Genomic DNA, 19,748 nt, shown 5'->3' on the forward strand with positions numbered 1-19,748 from the left:
ATTGTAGGAGGCATGGTCTGGCACTTTACATTTTTTAATTGATTCTGCTGCCGTAAGGTCGCGCACTTGCTGGGGACCTCGAGGAAGCCTTCTGGGGAACCATGCAGTGCCTGTTTACAGCGCCTGCCCACACATTTCCCATGCTGAGAGCCTCTGCATTTGCCACACGTGCCACATGTTGTCATTCTTTTCATTGGGAACAAAATATCCCTGGTTATAAAGGGATTAAAGACATTCTGTTCATACTTCCTAATAATTTTTAGTAGGCATGCCGGAGAGGACCCCGGGCAGAACTGAGCTATTCTGGTTTGAACCTAGAGAGGAGTTTAAAGTAAATTTTGAGTAAAAAAGACATGTCGTGAATAGGACTTGATGGTGGCGGCCCATATCTGTGTCCATATATCCTCTCCCAACGAGGGATCTACATAACTTTCGGAAGTTGGTTGAGGGGAAGATTGAGGAGGTGTAAGAAAAGCAATGAAATTTGCCCTATGCTATGTGTCTCATCCCTTCATTTAAGCTCAAATTGTGTACAACTAACGCCAGAATATTGTGGTGTTTTTACCTTTTTATTTATTCCTTCCTACATATCAGTGCTGCTGATCTCCTACCATCTCTTGCTAGCCACTTCCTGTCTACATGCACGGTATGTGTTTACTCTCTTTTCCGATCAATAGAGTCAACCTGTGACAGCTTCTTTGTCGCAGGTCGGCTCTAACTATGAGGATGAGATGAAATCACCCACCTCATAGTTCTCCTTTAAGTTGACAATCATGATCCTTTTATTAATGCATATTTGTTTGATGTATACAGTCTGACTCTCATTAATTTGGCTCTGTGAGCATTAACTTGAAAGAGCAGGGATTTCACAAATCTAAATGTGTTATTATCCTGCTAAAATTAGATTCCTGCTTAAGTGCTGAAATTAACTTTCATAATGATACTTCAAACTTGTATTACTTTTAACAGAATTGCATTTTCATGTGCACCTATACTGCGAGTAGTGCTGTAATAGTTCTCTTCTATACCTTACAAAAGCATGCTTTTAGAATAAAGACAACCACAATGGCTATTCACAATGAACCGAAGGATATAGCCGTAGCTTCGGCTAATCCTTCGGATTACGTCAGCCACTGGAACCCTTCAGTTCACAATAGCCCGCACAGCAGCCAAAGGCAGCCAAACAGCTCAGCTGAGCTGAGCGCATATGCTTCGGCTCGGCTGAGCTGAACTCACAGCCGAAGCAGGGAGAATGGTCTGCCGAAGCAGACCGGTCTTTCTGCAAATGTACACAAATAAAAAAAAAAATTAAATGGCAAGGGGTGTTCCTCCCAATTTATACCAGACCCTTTAGGTCTGGTAGGAAAGTTAGGAGGGACCCCCAGTTAAAAAGTTAAAAAAAAGTGTGTTAGGTTCCCCCCAAAAATCATACCAGGCCCTTCAGATCTGGTAGAAATGTTAAGGGGGAACTCCACCCTCAAAAAAGGGGGGGGAATGGGGTCCCCCCTAAAATTCCCAACCACACCCTTAATCCGAGCACAGGCCTGGCAGGGCAGGAAAGGGGGGATGAGTGAGCAGCCCCCCCTCCCTGCGCCATACCAGGCCATATGCCCTCGGCATTGGGAGGGTGCTTTTCCAGGGTACCCCCTGGAAAAGCACCTTGTCCACATGCTGATGAGGACAAGGGCCTCTTCTGCCACAACCCTGACCTGGTGGTTGTGGGGGTCTGCTGGCAGTGGGACTTATTTCCATCGGGGTACCCCCTTTAATAAAGGGAGCACCCAGATGCTGCCCCACCCCTTGTGAATGAGTAAGGCGTACGTGTACCATTACTCATTCACTAAAGGGTTATAGTAAAAAGTAAATAAAGAGCCCACACAAGAAAAAATCCTTTAATTGAAAAGAAAACAAAAGTTTTTGACAAGTTCTTTAATTAAAAAAAATGAAAATCACAAAAATGGATCCACCAAGGTAATCCAAAGGTCAATCAGGACATCCTCACGACGACGCCGACTCGGGAGACATTGGGACACCATGAGTTAGACCAAAAATGTACTAGAAGGATTATATTTTTCAGTTTATTCTACTCTCCCAATCGAGCCTTGAGTCTCTGGTTAGATTAAAATAGCGGCATTCGGCTCGGCTGTTCTGCTCGGTCCCTCAGAGGTACCGAGCAGAACAGAAAAAGAGTGAAAAAAGTTAAAAAAGTAAATAGCAAACGATTGTGCGGCGCTAGCAGTGACAGCTAGCTCCGCCCAATAGTTTCCTATTGTCCGGCGGCTCTGCTGCTGTAAAAAAAAACTCTTCTGGGCACTCTGGGAGCCTCCCGCTCCCGGCCGCCAAGGAGAGATGCACTGATGTGTCTTTTTTTTTTCTTTATTCTGACACGAGCGATGTCAGAATATAAAAAAAAAGAAATTTTCCCATTGAAAAGCATTGAAATAGACCCCATAGTGTTTGTTCTTTTTTCACCCATTTAAAGGGCAAACAGTCTCAATCTTACAAAGTATTTAAAAATGCTGCTATCCAATTAATTTCACAAAGCCTAGAGTGAACCTGTTAACCTAATATTTTACTATAAAGGCCCTGTGTAAAGGCAGGCCGCATAGGGTGCCTACTGTAGCCTTTAATATGTTGAAAATCCTCTTCTGCATACTCAGATTATCCCAGGAACTCTCTCCTACCAAAGGCTCAAGCTGAAATTAAGCTCTATCCTCACAACTAAACCATAGGCTCAGACAGATTGCATCCAGGGGCATGCATCTATCCAGAACCGCAGGCAAATGTGGCCACTGTTAGCCTGTCATTCGCGCGAATGGGCAGAGCGGCTGCATCTCTACGGACCCACCGGGATTCCTACTGCAAGAATCTGCAGGTTCTTACTACATGAATCCTCAGCCACAGCTAAAATGTGATTAAAAAAAGAAGTTTTCCCCAAAAAAGGGGATCCCACCATTCTTTACACAATCTACGTGACAATTAAGTGATGAAAAAGTATAAATGTATTTATTCGGTAGGAGATACAAATCTATACATTTAGACTCTACGTACAAAGAATATCAAAAAATATATTAATCAGACAAACAGATAAATGTGTATACAAAACAGACAGATAAATATATATACATAAATTGATGACTGCATACCGCCTATGGACCGGTAAGTGAATGAGTGGGTTAATGAAAAAATTCCTTGTCAATTAGGAGACATGCCGTTTGGAAAGCCAGGTGTGTTCATATATTTTAAAAGACAAAAAGCATTCCATGAAGTGAATTCCAATATGTGCGGGATTTCTCGATAATTGCCCTAGTTGGAACTAAAGGGCACAGAAGGTATCGGAATTGTAGCCACAAAGGAAGCGTATAATATGGACACAGCACCCACGGGGACCTTGGAAGTGGGATAACACAGTCAATGTGAATGCATGGAAAGGAAAGGAAAAAAAGATTTGGTTATATATATAACTCACAGTCCCGGGATATCTTCGTTTCGATGTTTCCAGAGTAGGTTTCGGAGAAAAGATGGCAAGTTGAAACTTGAGTTTTGATGACTGGGTTGAAGAGGAACACAGGTATCAGGAGGTGTAAGTACTACCTCGGCTGGATACGATGGATGTTGCAAATCGTTGCCTTAACTAGATAGCTGTGTTCAGTTAGCCGGATAGGTTTCTCCTCGATTTTAATCCACGCTTGATCATATAAGAAGAGGAGAGATTTTATCCTGTAGATGAACCGAGGAATCCTCCAAGGATGTTTGTGCAGTGTTCAAAGAAAAAAGGAGTTGACGGTAGTTTCACCTCACCTAGGCCAGTCTCCATCCGTGTGTAAGTATACCGGATAGTCTGGTTGGTGAGGTTCAACTGTTGTTTGTTGTCAATGAATTCACAGAAGTCACAGAAGTCTGCAGTCACAGAAGTCTGCTCCGCCTGAGACATGTCTGCATTTTTAAAGCCTTTGATTAATTCACAATAAGACCCTTCGGAACCGGCTTAGAGTTTGTTAACTCTCCCATGGGGAATTCATGGACAACAAACAACAGTTGAACCTCACCAACCAGACTCTCCGGTATACTTACACACGGATGGAGACTGGCCTAGGCGAGGTGAAACTACCGTCAACTCCTTTTTTCTTTGAAGACTGCACAAACATCCTTGGAGGATTCCTCGGTTCATCTACAGGATAAAATCTCTCCTCTTCTTATATGATCAAGCGTGGATTAAAATCGAGGAGAAACCTATCCGGCTAACTGAACACAGCTATCTAGTTAAGGCAACGATTTGCAACATCCATCGTATCCAGCCGAGGTAGTACTTACACCTCCTGATACCTGTGTTCCTATTCAACCCAGTCATCAAAACTCAAGTTTCAACTTACCATCTTTTCTCCGAAACTTACTCTGGAAACATCGAAACGAAGATATCCCGGGACTGTGAGTTATATATATAACCAAATCTTTTTTTCCTTTCCTTTCCATACATTCACATTGACTGTGTTATCCCACTTCCAAGGTCCCCGTGGGTGCTGTGTCCATATTATACGCTTCCTTTGTGGCTACAATTCCGATACCTTCTGTGCCCTTTAGTTCCAACTAGGGCAATTATCGGGAAATCCCGCACATATTGGAATTCACTTCATGGATAGCTTTTTGTCTTTTAAAATATATGAACACAACTGGCTTTCCAAACGGCATGTCTCCTAATTGACAAGGAATTTTTTCATTAACCCACTCATTCACTTACCGGTCCATAGGCGGTATGCAGTCATCAATTTATGTATATATATTTATCTGTCTGTTTTGTATACACATTTATCTGTTTGTCTGATTAATATATTTTTTGATATTCTTTGTACGTAGAGTCTAAATTTATAGATTTTTATCTCCTACCGAATAAATACATTTATACTTTTTCATCACGTAGATTGTCACGTAGATTGTGTAAAGAATGGTGGGATCCCCTTTTTTGGGGAAAACTTCTTTTTTTTAAACTTCTAATAGTTAGGGGGACCCCCATTCACATTGATTATATTGGAGATATTGTGCATATACCTTCCCTTCCCCGTTTTATCGTTAAAATGTGATTAAACAGAATAGGGAAGACTGAAACCATTGTCAAGTTGATTGCTGTCTGTGTCCTTGGTGGAGAGCTTCACCCCTCTGTCATTGACAGAAAGGGAGGGGAAATTTAAAATGTCCACAAAGTTTAGGTATTCAAAGTTATATTATAATAATGTCTGGATAAAATGGCCTATAGTGCATACATTGTGTGAATTATTTGTGTGCTAGAAATTCAAAACTGGATGTATTATTATCTTGTTAAAATGATCTCATTATTTAGGTGCTGAAAGGAACTGTAAGATACATCACGGTTCAATTCCTGTTAATAGAATTACAATTATACAGATCACACATTGAGAAAGATATAGTTAGAAATGTTTTGCAATGCATGATCATTCATCTTCCATCTGTACATTTACTTTAGTCACTTATTCTATTTATGCTTTAAAAATGTTTCAATTGGTAATTTGAATGCATTCTAATATAATATAAGAAACGCATTTTGTAATTTATGAGAGCAATAGAGAAGAGGCTGACAGAGAGAGCATAAAGTTTGTGTGTGGGAGCTAATGACCAGTTAGTATAAAAATATACTTCAGATTCTGCCACACAAAAGCACATACTGAAATGAGGTCATTACTCACTATTTACAAAATGACAGGTAAACAGAAAGCATCTTTGCTGACTTTTCTTCTGATATCAAATATTTATTAACACCCTTAATATTTGTTTACACTGTCTGCATTTATGGTTGATCTGATATTAAAAAGGTAATTAAAGGTCAAAAAGGCCAAGGTCTTTAACTGCAGTTTCAAAAGTCCATCAAGTTGTAAATGGCCACTTGCTCCAAGATCCACAAATCAGCTTTTGTGCACTGAAAACTTAAGCTAATTGATGACACCAGTTAAAAAGGTTTACTGCTTTAACTGAAAAGTGGATCCATAATTCTCATTGCACATATTCTGGTAACATATTAAAGAGATGCTAAGGATACATTTCCAAGTTTCCCTTTCAAGTGCACATGGGGGACCAAAGCTTTGTGTGCGTGGCCCTTGTGCTTGGGGTTGTTAAACTTGGATAGGACGGTAGTGGAACTGAGGATGGTTAAAAAAAAAACTAACAGGGTTATTCACAGATGGGTGAATAGTTTTGAGAAGGCAGGAGAATTGAACAATCTAGGACAACATAGCTGATTTGGAAAAATTCTCAAATTCAGTTCACTTTTCAGTTCAGCGATGTTGTCCTAGATTGTTCACTTCTCCTGCCTTCTCCAAACTCCTCACCCTTTTGTGAATAACCCTGTAACTGTTTATAAAGCAGGCTGTGGACAAACTAGAAGGGACAGAACTGAATCATATGATGAGACACAGCAAAGTTAAAAGTTAAGTAAGGGTAAAACCAGCCACCCAAAGACTGTGCCAAGGGGAGAACAAAGGCATTGTCAGGAGTCAAGCTAAGGTGGAAACATTATAGACAAACTGCACTCCCTAATCTGAGACCACATTGTCAGGAGTGCTTAAAAATATGTTATGGGTGTGTGGACAGTGATAAAGTTGAAATCAAGCAGAGGGGTCCAGAAAAGGCTGCAGGACCAGGAAAAGAAATCAAAGAGGCAGCAGAGCAAGGCCCAACTGGGAGATATGCCATCTACCAAACCACTAACCAAGCCATCTTCTAACAGATGACTGTTGGATGCCAAACTGCAAGTATCTACAGAAAGTGCATTGCTAATACCAGGTACTTGTTAATATGACTTTTATGATTCTGGGATTAGGTGAGACCAACCAGGTGGAATGACTAAAGCTCACCATCTTAATTTTTCTCAACCAGCTAGCCTAAGAATCTGTGTAAATCTTAATAAAAAGATTTCCCAGAGTGGGAAAATCTACCTGTGGCCTGACTTCTGACTACATGATTAATCTTCACTAGTCACCATTTTCCTGTCCAAAAACAGTTCCCTTACTGGCCACTGAAACGTACGGGATAGCAGCTGATAGGACTAGGCAATAAAGTCAAGGAAAGAAACAGAGACACAGAAACTTCTTTTCTGGATAATAATAATAAAGGTATTCTTGTAGTGTATGCTGTCAGGCAGAACGTTTCTTTTTAAGTTTAACACAGAGCAAAGATTGACTTCAAACAAACATCACAATGGTAAGACAGCTGGGATCCTTAAAACACAAAGACTGCTTGGTTACTTATTTAAAGCAAAAAGACTGCATCTGGTATTCAGTTTCAACATATGCACTAATATTTTAATTTATTTGAAATAATCTTGATCTAAGCACAGCTTTGTAACAGCAAATTCTGACTGTACAAACAGAAAAAAATGGCCGCACACCGGATTCCGCTGGAATAGTTTATTGAAGCTTGTACCACATCGCCCAAGGTCCACCCTGCTGATGCGTTTCACCCAATCACAGGCTCAGTCTTAGAGATCTCTACTAGTTACTCCTTACCTAACTATAGCACTTCTAAAGCTAGTTATGATATTTTAAGGTTGCAACAAAACTGGATAACATAATATAACAATAATTTCAATGACAAAATACTATTCAGTAATCACTAAAGATGAGCTTTTGCTTACCCATGGTGATGGCTAAAATCAGAACATTAATCCCAAAAATGTAGCTATTTTGGTAAACGATTTGCGGACAAAAGGGAAGAGAAATGAAGGTGTTTCAAAGGGTACAATAGGCTTTTAACCATTTTACTGCCACGCCTTAACTAGTACAGTTATGGCAATAGAGACATGTAAACAACCATTTGAAGAGCAGGCTGCCAGCTATATTGTAGAAGTGATCCGGTAGCAATATTGTAGAAGTGATCCAGTGGCTATACAGCTGCCTGATGGCTTTTACAATGCCTGTTCACAGCGTCCCTCTCCCCCATCACTGAGATCACCTGCATCTCCTGGGAGCCTGAGACCAAACAAAAAACATATCAGGATGGCAAACAGGGAAGGAACAAAAGTTCCTCCATCTCTCCTGTGAAGTATGAACCTGGAAGTACTCAGCTTTGTCAGTTCCTGACTAGGGAAGCAGGGTGAAGCAGATCCTTGATCAAATTTGTTTGAGTTTAGTGAAGGAATCAGAGGTCCAAAAGACTCATGATCTTTCCATAAAGACCGCCTGGCCTTTAAAAATTGCTATCAGATAGGGTGGCATATCAGCAACATTATAAAAAACAATAAACAAACAAAATGTATAAATATATTTGCACACATGTACATAAATGACAATTGAGCAACACATGTTGGGTGTCAGTACAAGCTGAAAAAGAGGAATAATTAATTATGTATGACTAACTCACAGTTAATGAAAGCTTCGCCCCTTGGACAATTTTGGGTATTGTAGTTTGTCGGCGCATCGTGGGCACATGCAGTTTTGAGAATTGACATGTTTGGTATCTAGACTCTTACTAGACTCTGTTTCTTCTTTCATTTTTTTGCAGAAAATTAAAGAGTTAATTGTGTTTGTGCACACTAAAATTAGTTTTAGTGTTATTTGTGTGGAAAATACGGATATACTAAACAGCCGCACAAATATCATACAACATTAAAGAATTGCAACCCCAATCATTCCTAACCTTAGCACTAACTCTAATGCTAACCATAACCATAACCTTAAAGATAAACCTAACGTTCTATTGATAACAATCCCAAGTGCTCTGACTAAAATTCGGATCTAGAAATTATTACATGTGTTACATGTAGGAAAGGGACCTATTCATGTTTTGTACATCATCTGATAAAATAATGAAGACTTGTGTTTGGTACACAAGAGAAGACTTGTGTTTGGTACACAAGGGGTTAAGATTTGTGTTTGATACACATGAAGTTAAAACTTGTGTTTGGCACACAAGGAGTTAAACAAGAGACGGCTTGGTGGTTCTCCTTTTGATAGAGTTATAAGATTATAGAAGTATAAGATATATGTTGTAGAAGTATGACTTATAAGATATATGTTATAGAAATATAACATTTATATATTTATATGTTATATATTTATATGCATGGGTAAGGTTTCTGTGCCACATCACTCTTAGTTGATCGGAATTGTCAGATGCCTTTGGAAACAGAGGTTTGTACAGCCGATCCTAATTGGGGAAGACACAAATAAAACCTCATCTATACATAGGGACTGTATAAGGGTCACCATTTGGTAAGGTGGGGATCCAACGTCCTTATAAGCTGTGTTGAGATTAATCTTGAAAATGGGCTCCCAACAAAGCAAGGTATATCCTTCTCCTATATATGGGGAGGAGTGTTGTACAAATTATGTTGGAAGAGTCTCATGTACTGAATTTCATTTGGTAAATCCCTGGGTGGGCAAAATATTCTCTTGATGTGGGATATATTTCTTGTGCCCTTACAAAGCTAGGCTGAAGACAGGTGTGCAACCAATCATAAACAATACCCTTTATCTGTTGAGAAAAAGGAAGGTATAAGACCTATGATACAAAGTTTTCTGAAACAGAGTATTTTAGTGCCTGTAATCTCATCTTACAACTCTCCCAGTAACCCAGTACATAAATTTGATGGCACTTATAGGTTTGTACAAGACCTCCGTGCAATCAACAACTTAATTATACCAATTGCTCCGATTGTCCCTGATGTACTGTCGCTGATCATGTCAATTCCCGCCACAGTATTTACTGTGATTGATTTAACAAATGCATTTTTTTTCTGTCCTAGTTGACAAAGAGACACAACTACTATTGGCTTTTACTTTTGAGGGTCAACAGTACACCTGGACCCGCTTGCCTCAAGGCTACATTGACTCACCCGCAGTCTACTCTTTAGCACTCCGTGCTACATTGCAGTCATGGTCACCCAGTCATGGTTCTGTCCTCCTTCAGTACGTCAATGACCTACTGTTGTGTAGTCCCTCCCAGGAGGCTTGTCGATGTGATTCTGTGTCATTGCTTAATTATTTAGCTCAGGAAGGTCACAAGGTGTCGTGTAAAAAAAACTACAATGGTGTCACATTAAAACATGGGGAGAGGAAAATAAGTCATAAAAGAGTGTCTGCCTTAGTGGGAATGCCACGCCCACAAACCAAGAAGGACCTATTAACCTTCTTGGGCATGATTGGTTACTGCCGCCAATGGATACCAGACTGCTCTTATTATGATAATGTTGTAAGACAACACGCTCTGGGTGATATCCCTGATGTCATGAAATGATTTATGCTTATGTACAATTGAAAACTTCTATGGCTACTGCCCCTGGTCTGGGACTACCTGATTATTGTATACCATTTTTATTTATTTGCGAGGGACTCCTGTACAACCATGACTGGGGTCCTAGCTCAGGAGCATGGAGGCAAGCTGAGACCTGTAGCATATTTTTCCAAAGTAGTGCCCATTCCGGTACAAGGCATGCCGGCGTGTCTTCACGCACTTGCTGTATGCGCAATGGCGGTTGAAATGTCAGCTCCTCTTACATTAAGACATAAGACTGAGCTTCACACCAGTCACCAGGTATTATTCCTGCTAAAAGAACCTGAATACACAACACATGTCTACACAAAGATTGAGTGGATATGAAGTTATATTGCGGTCTAATCCATCTCTTAGTATTATGTATTTTTTCCCCACCGCTGGCCTGGTGCCTATCCTTAATGCTCTTTTAAGAATTAAAGGAGAGTCTGATGGCAGTCCACCACAACATGACTGTGTCTACTTTAGTTGATGACTTGCTGTCAGCCCTTCAGTTACCATCGCAATGATCAATTATTCATTGCAGAGTACATACCTCTGGTAGGGATTTCTAGAGGAAATGCACTTGCATATAGTGTAGCCAAATCGGCTGCTTTCTCTCACCTGCATTGACTCTACTACCTTCACTAGTGCCACCTTCATTACCTTGGGATAATGTTGTCCAACATTTACAGTCATACGCTTTTCCTGAGGATCTTAGTTTTTGGACGACACAGGGTTTGGTAATGAGACCTGACACAGAACTAATTTCCAAAGAGGGGCAGGTAGGTATACCACAATGTAGTGCACCTTTGCTCTTCTCTCAAAGCTACAGATGGCACTTTCTCCAAATGGAAAAATGTGTTACCTGCGGTACTGGTCGAAATCAGAATGACACCTTCTAAAATTACTCATCTTTCACCATTTGAGATACTCATGGGGAGACCATTTCCAACACCATGGGCAAAAGGCCCACTAGTTATTTTACAAGGAGATATAAAACAAATACAGGAAGAATATTGTAGAAATCTGATTAGGACATTGAATGGCATGTATGGTGATGTATCTGTTTCTCTCCCGCTTCCCTCACAGGAACCCTACTCATCCTTTCAAGCCAGGTAATGTGGTCGTGGTGAAGCAACTTAATCGAAATAGAGGGCACGGATTTCCTTTTGGTCCTCCCACAACAGTAGTAGCTGTAATAAGAACCGCCATTCTAACAGACCAAGCTGACACCTGGATCCATGCTACGCGTGTAAAGAGGGTACCAAAGAGGGGAGAAGCCGGTGATAACCATCCCGAAGTAGACGAAAAAGGGAGTGAAACAGGAGTCCAAGTCTCCGAAGCAGATGAATCCGATGAACAACAAAATAATGATACTCCATCCAAATTATGGGTGGAAGATCCTGACATTGATAAGATTGACTTGTCTCATAGTTTTCTTTCCCACATGGTTAATTAGCACATGCTATTATCACCCACATGAATTATCATTTTGTCCAAACAATATGCCTAATAGAACAACACACCATAGACAGACAAGAGATTTAACAGCAGTATATACCACATTACTCACTGATAAAATGCTGTTGTTACAATTTAAGTATGGGTATGCTCAGAAATCAGGATATGATAAATGTTGGGTATGTAGTAAACTGCACCCTGGGACAATGCGAATCCCCTTGGTGGCAGTACTAGTAAATATTACTTCTGTTTTTAAATGGGACTACAATTGTAAATATACAAAATGTATCTGAAACAATGAATAAGTCACTGTCTTTTCCTGTTGTAGCTTTAGCATATTCACCCGACTGGTGTTTCAGAGTGGGGATAGTGCTAAAGATCATAATTTAGATATGTGTCATCAATCTAGTTGGAACATGACTGGCTTAAATCTCACAACCCTGGCTTAAGTTAAAAAAAACTACCACCTGGGGATGCCTATAAACTTTTGGGACTGTTAGGAACCTTGGGATGGCGAGATGATGATGCCACTCACAAGGGAAATGCCCCATATACCTTGAGCAATAGTTTGTTTATTTTTTGTGGAAAAATATGTTATCCCTGGATCCCTAGGAAAGAAAAGGGATGATGTTATATGGCCTCCCTTGTACCTGTTTTAGATATAATAAGAAGTGGGGGACCAACACACGTGTTACATGCAAGTAAACATCCCAAATACCCCTTAGAATTATGTTTATTGTTTATCTACATACTTATAAAGTTATGCTTATGTCTATGTGAAAGAGCAACTAGAAGGACAAACGAGGATATTTATTATTATATATTTATTTTATCACATTTTGTGATAAAGAGGGGATTGATAGTGTCAATTTGATAATACAATACAAGCCCCCTTTTAATTCAATATAATACCGGTCCTCTTTAGAAATATATGTTAGAAGTCTTTAAGTCATATTCTGTAGATTTTCATTCTATGTCTTCTTGGTTATCTATATTGTACTTTGCACTTCTTTTATGGTATAGCATATTGGAACTTGCTGATGGTAATAAGTTATCTATAACTAATGATTCCAAAGTCCTCTGTTCTCATGCCAGCAAGAAGAGTTAGTAATGACTGATGTCATATGATGCCACAATTCTTGTTATTCAAGATGTGTTCATAGGTTACAAAGTTTAAACGATGATTCAGCATTTTGTATAGTATAAAGACTAAGAAACTCTTGTAATAAACTGAGCATATGTGAATCTGCCTCAGTGTAGTTCACTCTATGTTCCCGAAGCGCTGCGAAGGAGAATCCCCCAGCCGTCTAGATAAGAGGTCCTTTCAGATGGAATGAATGAATGGAATTTTGTTGTATGTTTTTATACAAAGACAATAAAGTAATATTATTATTATCAGCTGTAGTGATGGGCCAAACACACCTGAGTTCGGTTCAAGTTACAACTTTAGTACATGAAAAAAGTTCGAACTCGAACTTCAAACTCAATGAAAGTCTATGGGACCAGAACTCAGAAAATCAAATGTCCCCATTTTGAAGGCTTATATACAAGTTATTGGCTATAAAAATGGTATGGGGATTCAGGTACTGCCCTGGGGGTTATGTATCAATGCAAAAAAACACTTTTAAAAAATAAAGTTTTTAAAGGAGCAGTGATTGTAACATTGCTTAAACTGAAACAATAAAAATGAAACATTTCTATAAATATCATGCCTGGGGGTCCCCTTAAACTGTCTGTAAAGTGGCAAATCTGTACGATGTACAGAACCTGCTGCAGCAAAAATGACATTTATGAAGAAGAAAAAAAAAGCGTTCGGTTCCCCCTCTCAAACAATACTAGGTCTTTTAGGTCTGGTAGGAATGGTAGGAGGGACCCCATTTAAATAAAAAATGAAAAAAAGCATCAGGTTCCCCCCAAATGTCACACCAGACCCTTAAGGTCTGGTAGGAATTTTAGGAGGGACCCTGTTTAAAAAAAAAAAGCACGTGAGGTTCCCCCTCAAAGTCATACCAGGCCCTTAAGATGTGATAGGAATTTTAAGGAGCAACCCCACCCCCAAAAATGGGGGGGAAACACACATCGGAGTACCCCTTTAATAAAGAGGCACCCAGGTGCGGCCCCCCCATGTGAATGAGTAAGGGAAACTTATACCCCTACCCATTCACTAAAGGGTTTAATTTCAAATTGTAAAAAGACGGCACACTTTTTTTAAAAATCCTTTTATTGAAAAAAAAAAACAAAAGACATGTTTTTGACAAGTCTTTTAAAAAAAAAATTAAAAATTAATCCTCCGACATAATCCTAAGGTCAATCACGATATCCAGCGTTGTCCACGACGACATGAAGAAATTAACATAAAAAATAAATAGAAATAAAACAAAAAACCGCCAGCCACGAGAAGGCCTGGCTCGCAGTCTCCGCTCTAATTCATCCCAAAGGTGCTCTATGGGGTTGAGGTCAGGACTCTGTGCAGGCCAGTCAAGTTCCTCCACCCCAAACTTGCTCAATTATGTCTTTATGGACCTTGCTTTGTGCACTGATGCGCAGTCATGTTGGAACAGGAAGGGGCCATTCCCAAACTGTTCCCACAAAGTTGGGAGCATGAAATTGTCCAAAATGTCTTGGTATGCTGATGCCTTCAGAGTTCCCTTCACTGGAACTAAGGGGCCAAGCCCAACCCCTGAAAAATAACCCCACACCATAACCCCCCCTCCACCAAACTTTACACTTGGCACAATGCAGTCAGGCAAGTACTGTTCTCCTGGCAACCGCCAAATCCAGACACGTCCATCCGACTGCCAGACAGAGAAGCAGTGATTCATCACTCCAGAGAACACGTCTCCACTTCTCTAGAGTCCAGTGGCGGCGTGCTTTACACCACTGCATAAGATGCTTTGCATTGCACTTGGTGATGTAAGGCTTGGATGCAGCTGCTCGGTAATGGAAACTCATTCCATGAAGCTCTCTACGCACTGTTGTTGTGCCAATCTGAAGGCCACATGAAGTTTGGAGGTCTGTAGCTATTAACTCTGCAGACAGATGGTGACTTCTGTGCGCTTCAGCATGCGCTGACCCTGCTCTGTCATTTTACGTGGCCTGCCACTTCATGGCTGAGTTTCTGTTGTTCCCAGTTGCTTCCTTTTTGTTATAATACCATTATGAATAGCCCTCGACTTCCATCTACTTTTTCGCAATATATCCATGTAATTTACATTGTTTAATAATTATTCATTTAAATACATATGGATATTCTTTTTATGCAGCTACCGTGTTTCCCCGAAAATAAGACAGTGTCTTATTTATTTTTTTTCACGAAAAAAGACACTAGGTCTTATTTTCGGGGTAGGGCTTATATTACAGAAATCCCCGAAGATAGCCCTAGGTCTTATTTTCGGGGTAGGGCTTATATTACAGAAATCCCCGAAGATAGCCCTAGGTCTTATTTTCGGGGTAGGGCTTATATTACAGAAATCCCCGAAGATAGCCCTAGGTCTTATTTTCGGGGTAGGGCTTATATTACAGAAATCCCCGAAGATAGCCCTAGGTCTTATTTTCGGGGTAGGGCTTATATTACAGAAATCCCCGAAGATAGCCCTAGGTCTTATTTTCGGGGTAGGGCTTATATTACAGAAATCCCCGAAGATAGCCCTAGGTCTTATTTTCGGGGTAGGGCTTATATTACAGAAATCCCCGAAGATAGCCCTAGGTCTTATTTTCGGGGTAGGGCTTATATTACAGAAATCCCCGAAGATAGCCCTAGGTCTTATTTTCGGGGTAGGGCTTATATTACAGAAATCCCCGAAGATAGCCCTAGGTCTTATTTTCGGGGTAGGGCTTATATTACAGAAATCCCCGAAGATAGCCCTAGGTCTTATTTTCGGGGTAGGGCTTATATTACAGAAATCCCCGAAGATAGCCCTAGGTCTTATTTTCGGGGTAGGGCTTATATTACAGAAATCCCCGAAGATAGCCCTAGGTCTTATTTTCGGGGTAGGGCTTATATTACAGAAATCCCCGAAGATAGCCCTAGGTCTTATTTTCGGGGTAGGGCTTATATTACAGAAATCCCCGAAGATAGCCCTAGGTCTTATTTTCGGGGTAGGGCTTATATTACAGAAATCCCCGAAGATAGCCCTAGGTCTTATTTTCGGGGTAGGTCTTACTTTTGGGGAAACCCGGTACATGTATTCATCTCCCTATTTTAATATAGTCATATATTTTTTTCTGTATTGTAACATCATGTATTTTAAAGTGCACCTATGTCAAGACTATAAACATAAAAGCATTTACATATTCTTATCAAGAAGTAAAAGAAGCCAAAACAAACCCTGGGTAACATGCACTGTGGAGATATTAAGATATATTATTCTTCAAATTTCCCAACAAAGACACCAGAATCACAGCTTCTCTCACCTTGTTTTCTTTGGCAGCAGGGATTTGGCACACTGCCAGCCTTTTAATGTAAACTAACAGTAATTACTGTACGGTGTTAAGGCCCATTCACACCACATCCAGATCATCTCCAGACCAGACCAGATTGTTTCCAGACCCTAAATGCATCCTAATGTATCCATATGCTATTTCTGGCCTCTGTTCACACAAGTGCAGTCCGTTCCAGACCAGACCAGAAAAATACTGCATCTCTCATTTTGTTTGGTCTGGAATGCACTGGAACTGCGGCAGGTTCACACTATTTTCCGGACCAGATCTGGTCCGCAAAATAGTGTGAACTTGCCCTTAGAAAGCAACTGAAACTCAACTTCAGAGTAAAATAGTGACCACTGAGGAAGAATTACTCCACTGTGCCTGCAGCAACATAGGTCAATGGGGGGTTATTTTAAAGCTCTGCCCTACATAAATTTATTTTTTAGGAATCTTTGTAGTTACTTTGAGGTTTACCTTAGTAATCATGTGCTTTCACTCACAATAGATATCTGTTGGTGGTAATCAATGTTAGCCAACAAAGGCTAGCTTCCTCATATTTAGAGAGGATTAGGAAAACACAAACAGAAAAAGCAGTTATACATAGTATACATTAGGCCGAACCATAAATGCACAGATTACTTGAAGGTTCCAAATGAAACACAATATGGAACTAAGGACAGTTAGATTAAGGTACAATATATGGTCTTTAAAAAGCCATTAAAATGTAACTGAGATACGGTGATCGAATGCTCCTGCAAAGCAAAGAACTCATTTGGATTCCAAAGGGATTCAAAAGAAAAGATTATGTTTGTATGCCTACAATTTGATAAATCCGAGGAAAAACAGAAATGAACATCTCAGAGTTATTACTGAAAATAGTGTAAGGCTAAGAAGCAATGTGAAAGAAAATATAAAGTAGATAGTGAGGACATATATACAGTATATATACAGATAGATAGATAGATAGATAGATAGATAGATAGATAATTAGATAGATAGATAGATAGATAGATAGATAGATAGATAGATAGATAGATAGATAGATAGATAGATAGATAGATAATTACAATTAATTTTGCAGATCTATACTTCAGGAAATGTTTTTAAATCTCTTTTACTTGGATAAAATGGTGTAAGTCACAATTGTTTTGTGGAATTAAAAGAGAACTAAAGCCAAACCTTTTTTTTTGTTTGTTTAACCAGTTGCCGTCCGCCCGTAGTAGAAAAACGGACGGATGGCACTGTCGCATTCGCGGGTTGCCGTCACCAGACGGCATTTTTTTTCTGCTCGCGCGCGCCCCCTAGCGGGCACCACGGGCAGAAAAGACCCGTCCAATGCGAACACCCGGTACCGGGTGTTTCACATATAGGCGATCAGCGGGTCCATAGCCCGCCGATCGCCTATATGTGCTCGTTTGCGTCCGCGGCCCGGGATCGGCTCGGAGGGCGTCAGGAGGAGGAGGACGGGAGATCAGCTCCTTGCTGATCCCCGTCCGGGCTGTGAATGCAGAAGTGATGTGTATTACATCACTTCCGCATTCACCTGTCAGTCATCTGGCTGCTATTGCCAGAGAGAAGAAGCTGATAAAGCAGATCTCTGCTTCATCAGCTTCTTTTGGGGTCCACAGGTGATATTAGGGGTCCTAGAGACCCCTAATATCTCCATAAAGAGGACCTGTCAGTGTGCCTTTGCTATTATATAGGGGGATTGTTATCCCCCTATATAATAGCAATAACGATGAGTGCAAAAAAATTAATACAAATAAAAATAAATAAAAGTCACATATAAAAAAGTAAAATAAAATAAAAGTCAGATATAAAAAAAATGGGAAAAAACCCCCCAAAATGTTTAACTCCCCCACCCCCACGTTTACGCGCCTATAAACGTAAATACGCGTCCAGTGCCCTAGCGCGCAAAAATTACAATTGCGCTACACATGTTACATATCGCCGCGAACGTCGCAGTGAGAGCAATCATTTTAGGGCCATCAATCACTGATAACACTAAACTGATGAGCGGTAACAGCTTTTAAAGCGTCGCCTATGGCCAATTTTGGGTATTATCGTTTTTTGAGGTTTCGCGCGCGCACGCAATTTTAAGGCTTGACATGTTTAGTGTCTTTTTACCCGACGTGACCCCATCTTTTATATTTTACCAAAAAATTGGGTAATAATAAATGTTTTATCATTTAATATAGGGGAAACTGTTTTTTTTTTTAAATTTCGGTAATTTTTCCTTAATATAGTAAAAAAATAAAACCCCCAGTGGTGAATAAATACCACCAAAAGAAAGCTCTATCTGTCCCCAAAAAAGGGTATAAAATTCATTTCAGTACAGCGCTGCATGACGGAATAAATGTCAGTTAAAGTACCGCAGCGCTGAATACTGAAAAATGGCCTGGATGGGAAGGGGGTTTAACACCGCGGATGTCAACTGGTTAAGTTCTCTTTTGGGTCACCATGGTACATTTAATAATGTACTCCTGTGACCCAAACTCAGCATATGCTGATTGACAGCTGGCTCTGCCTCTTGAGCCAGAGCTAGTTGTGCCCGCTCCCTCCCCTGTCTGTCCCTCCAATGAGTGCTGGACAGGGCCGGTGCAAGCATTTTTGCCTACACAGGCGAAGGTGCATTTTTTTCACTAACTAACACTAACTGGTTAAATGATCCATAGTACAACTACATGTTATGTACTATGGATCATGATTTAACCTATTCATGTTAGCAGGGGAGAATTGTAAATCTATTGCTGGAGTGTAGTGTAGGTGTGTACTGTATATATGTACTACATATAGATGACACACGTCCAGTACACTATAGCAATAGATTTACAGCCAGCCCCGTCCCAGCTTCCCTCACTCACAGTTTCACTCCGATCCCTGTTGCCTCACGAGGTGCCTCTTGTAGTCGTCACTGGGCAGTATCGCTGCATCGCGTCTCGGTGCTCAGCTTGTGGGAGGCGCTCACAATTCTGCCCTGCTAACATGAATAGGTTAAATGATCCGTAGTACAACTACATATTATGTACTATGGATCTTTTAACCTATTCATGTTAGCAGGGGATAATTGTAACTCTATTACTGCAGTGTACTGGACGTGTGTGCTGTATGTACTATGGATCATGATTTAACCTATTCATGTTAGCAGGGGATAATTGTAAATCTATTGCTGCAGTGTAGCGGACGTGTGTAACGTACATGTACTACGTACTACATATAGAGTACACTGCAACAATAGATTTGCAATTATCCTCGGCTAACATGAATGGGTTAAATGATCTATAGTACATAACATGTAGTTGTACTATGGATCATTTAACCCATTAATATTAGCAGGGGATAATTGTGAATCTATTGCCTGGCAGTGTATTGGGAATGTGTACTGTGTATACAGTATGTACTACATATAGAGTATACACTGCAGATAATAGATTTACAATTATCCTCTGCTAACATCCTCTGCTAACATGAATGGGTTAAATGATCCGTAGTACAACTACATGTTATGTACATATTATGTACTATGGATCATTTAATCCATTCATATTAGCAGAGGATACTTGTACATCTATTGTCTGCAGCGTGTACTCTATATGTAGTGT

Source organism: Nanorana parkeri, unplaced genomic scaffold (assembly GCF_000935625.1).
Source record: "Nanorana parkeri isolate BGI_ZX_2015 unplaced genomic scaffold, ASM93562v1 scaffold584, whole genome shotgun sequence".
Lineage (NCBI taxonomy): Eukaryota > Metazoa > Chordata > Amphibia > Anura > Dicroglossidae > Nanorana > Nanorana parkeri.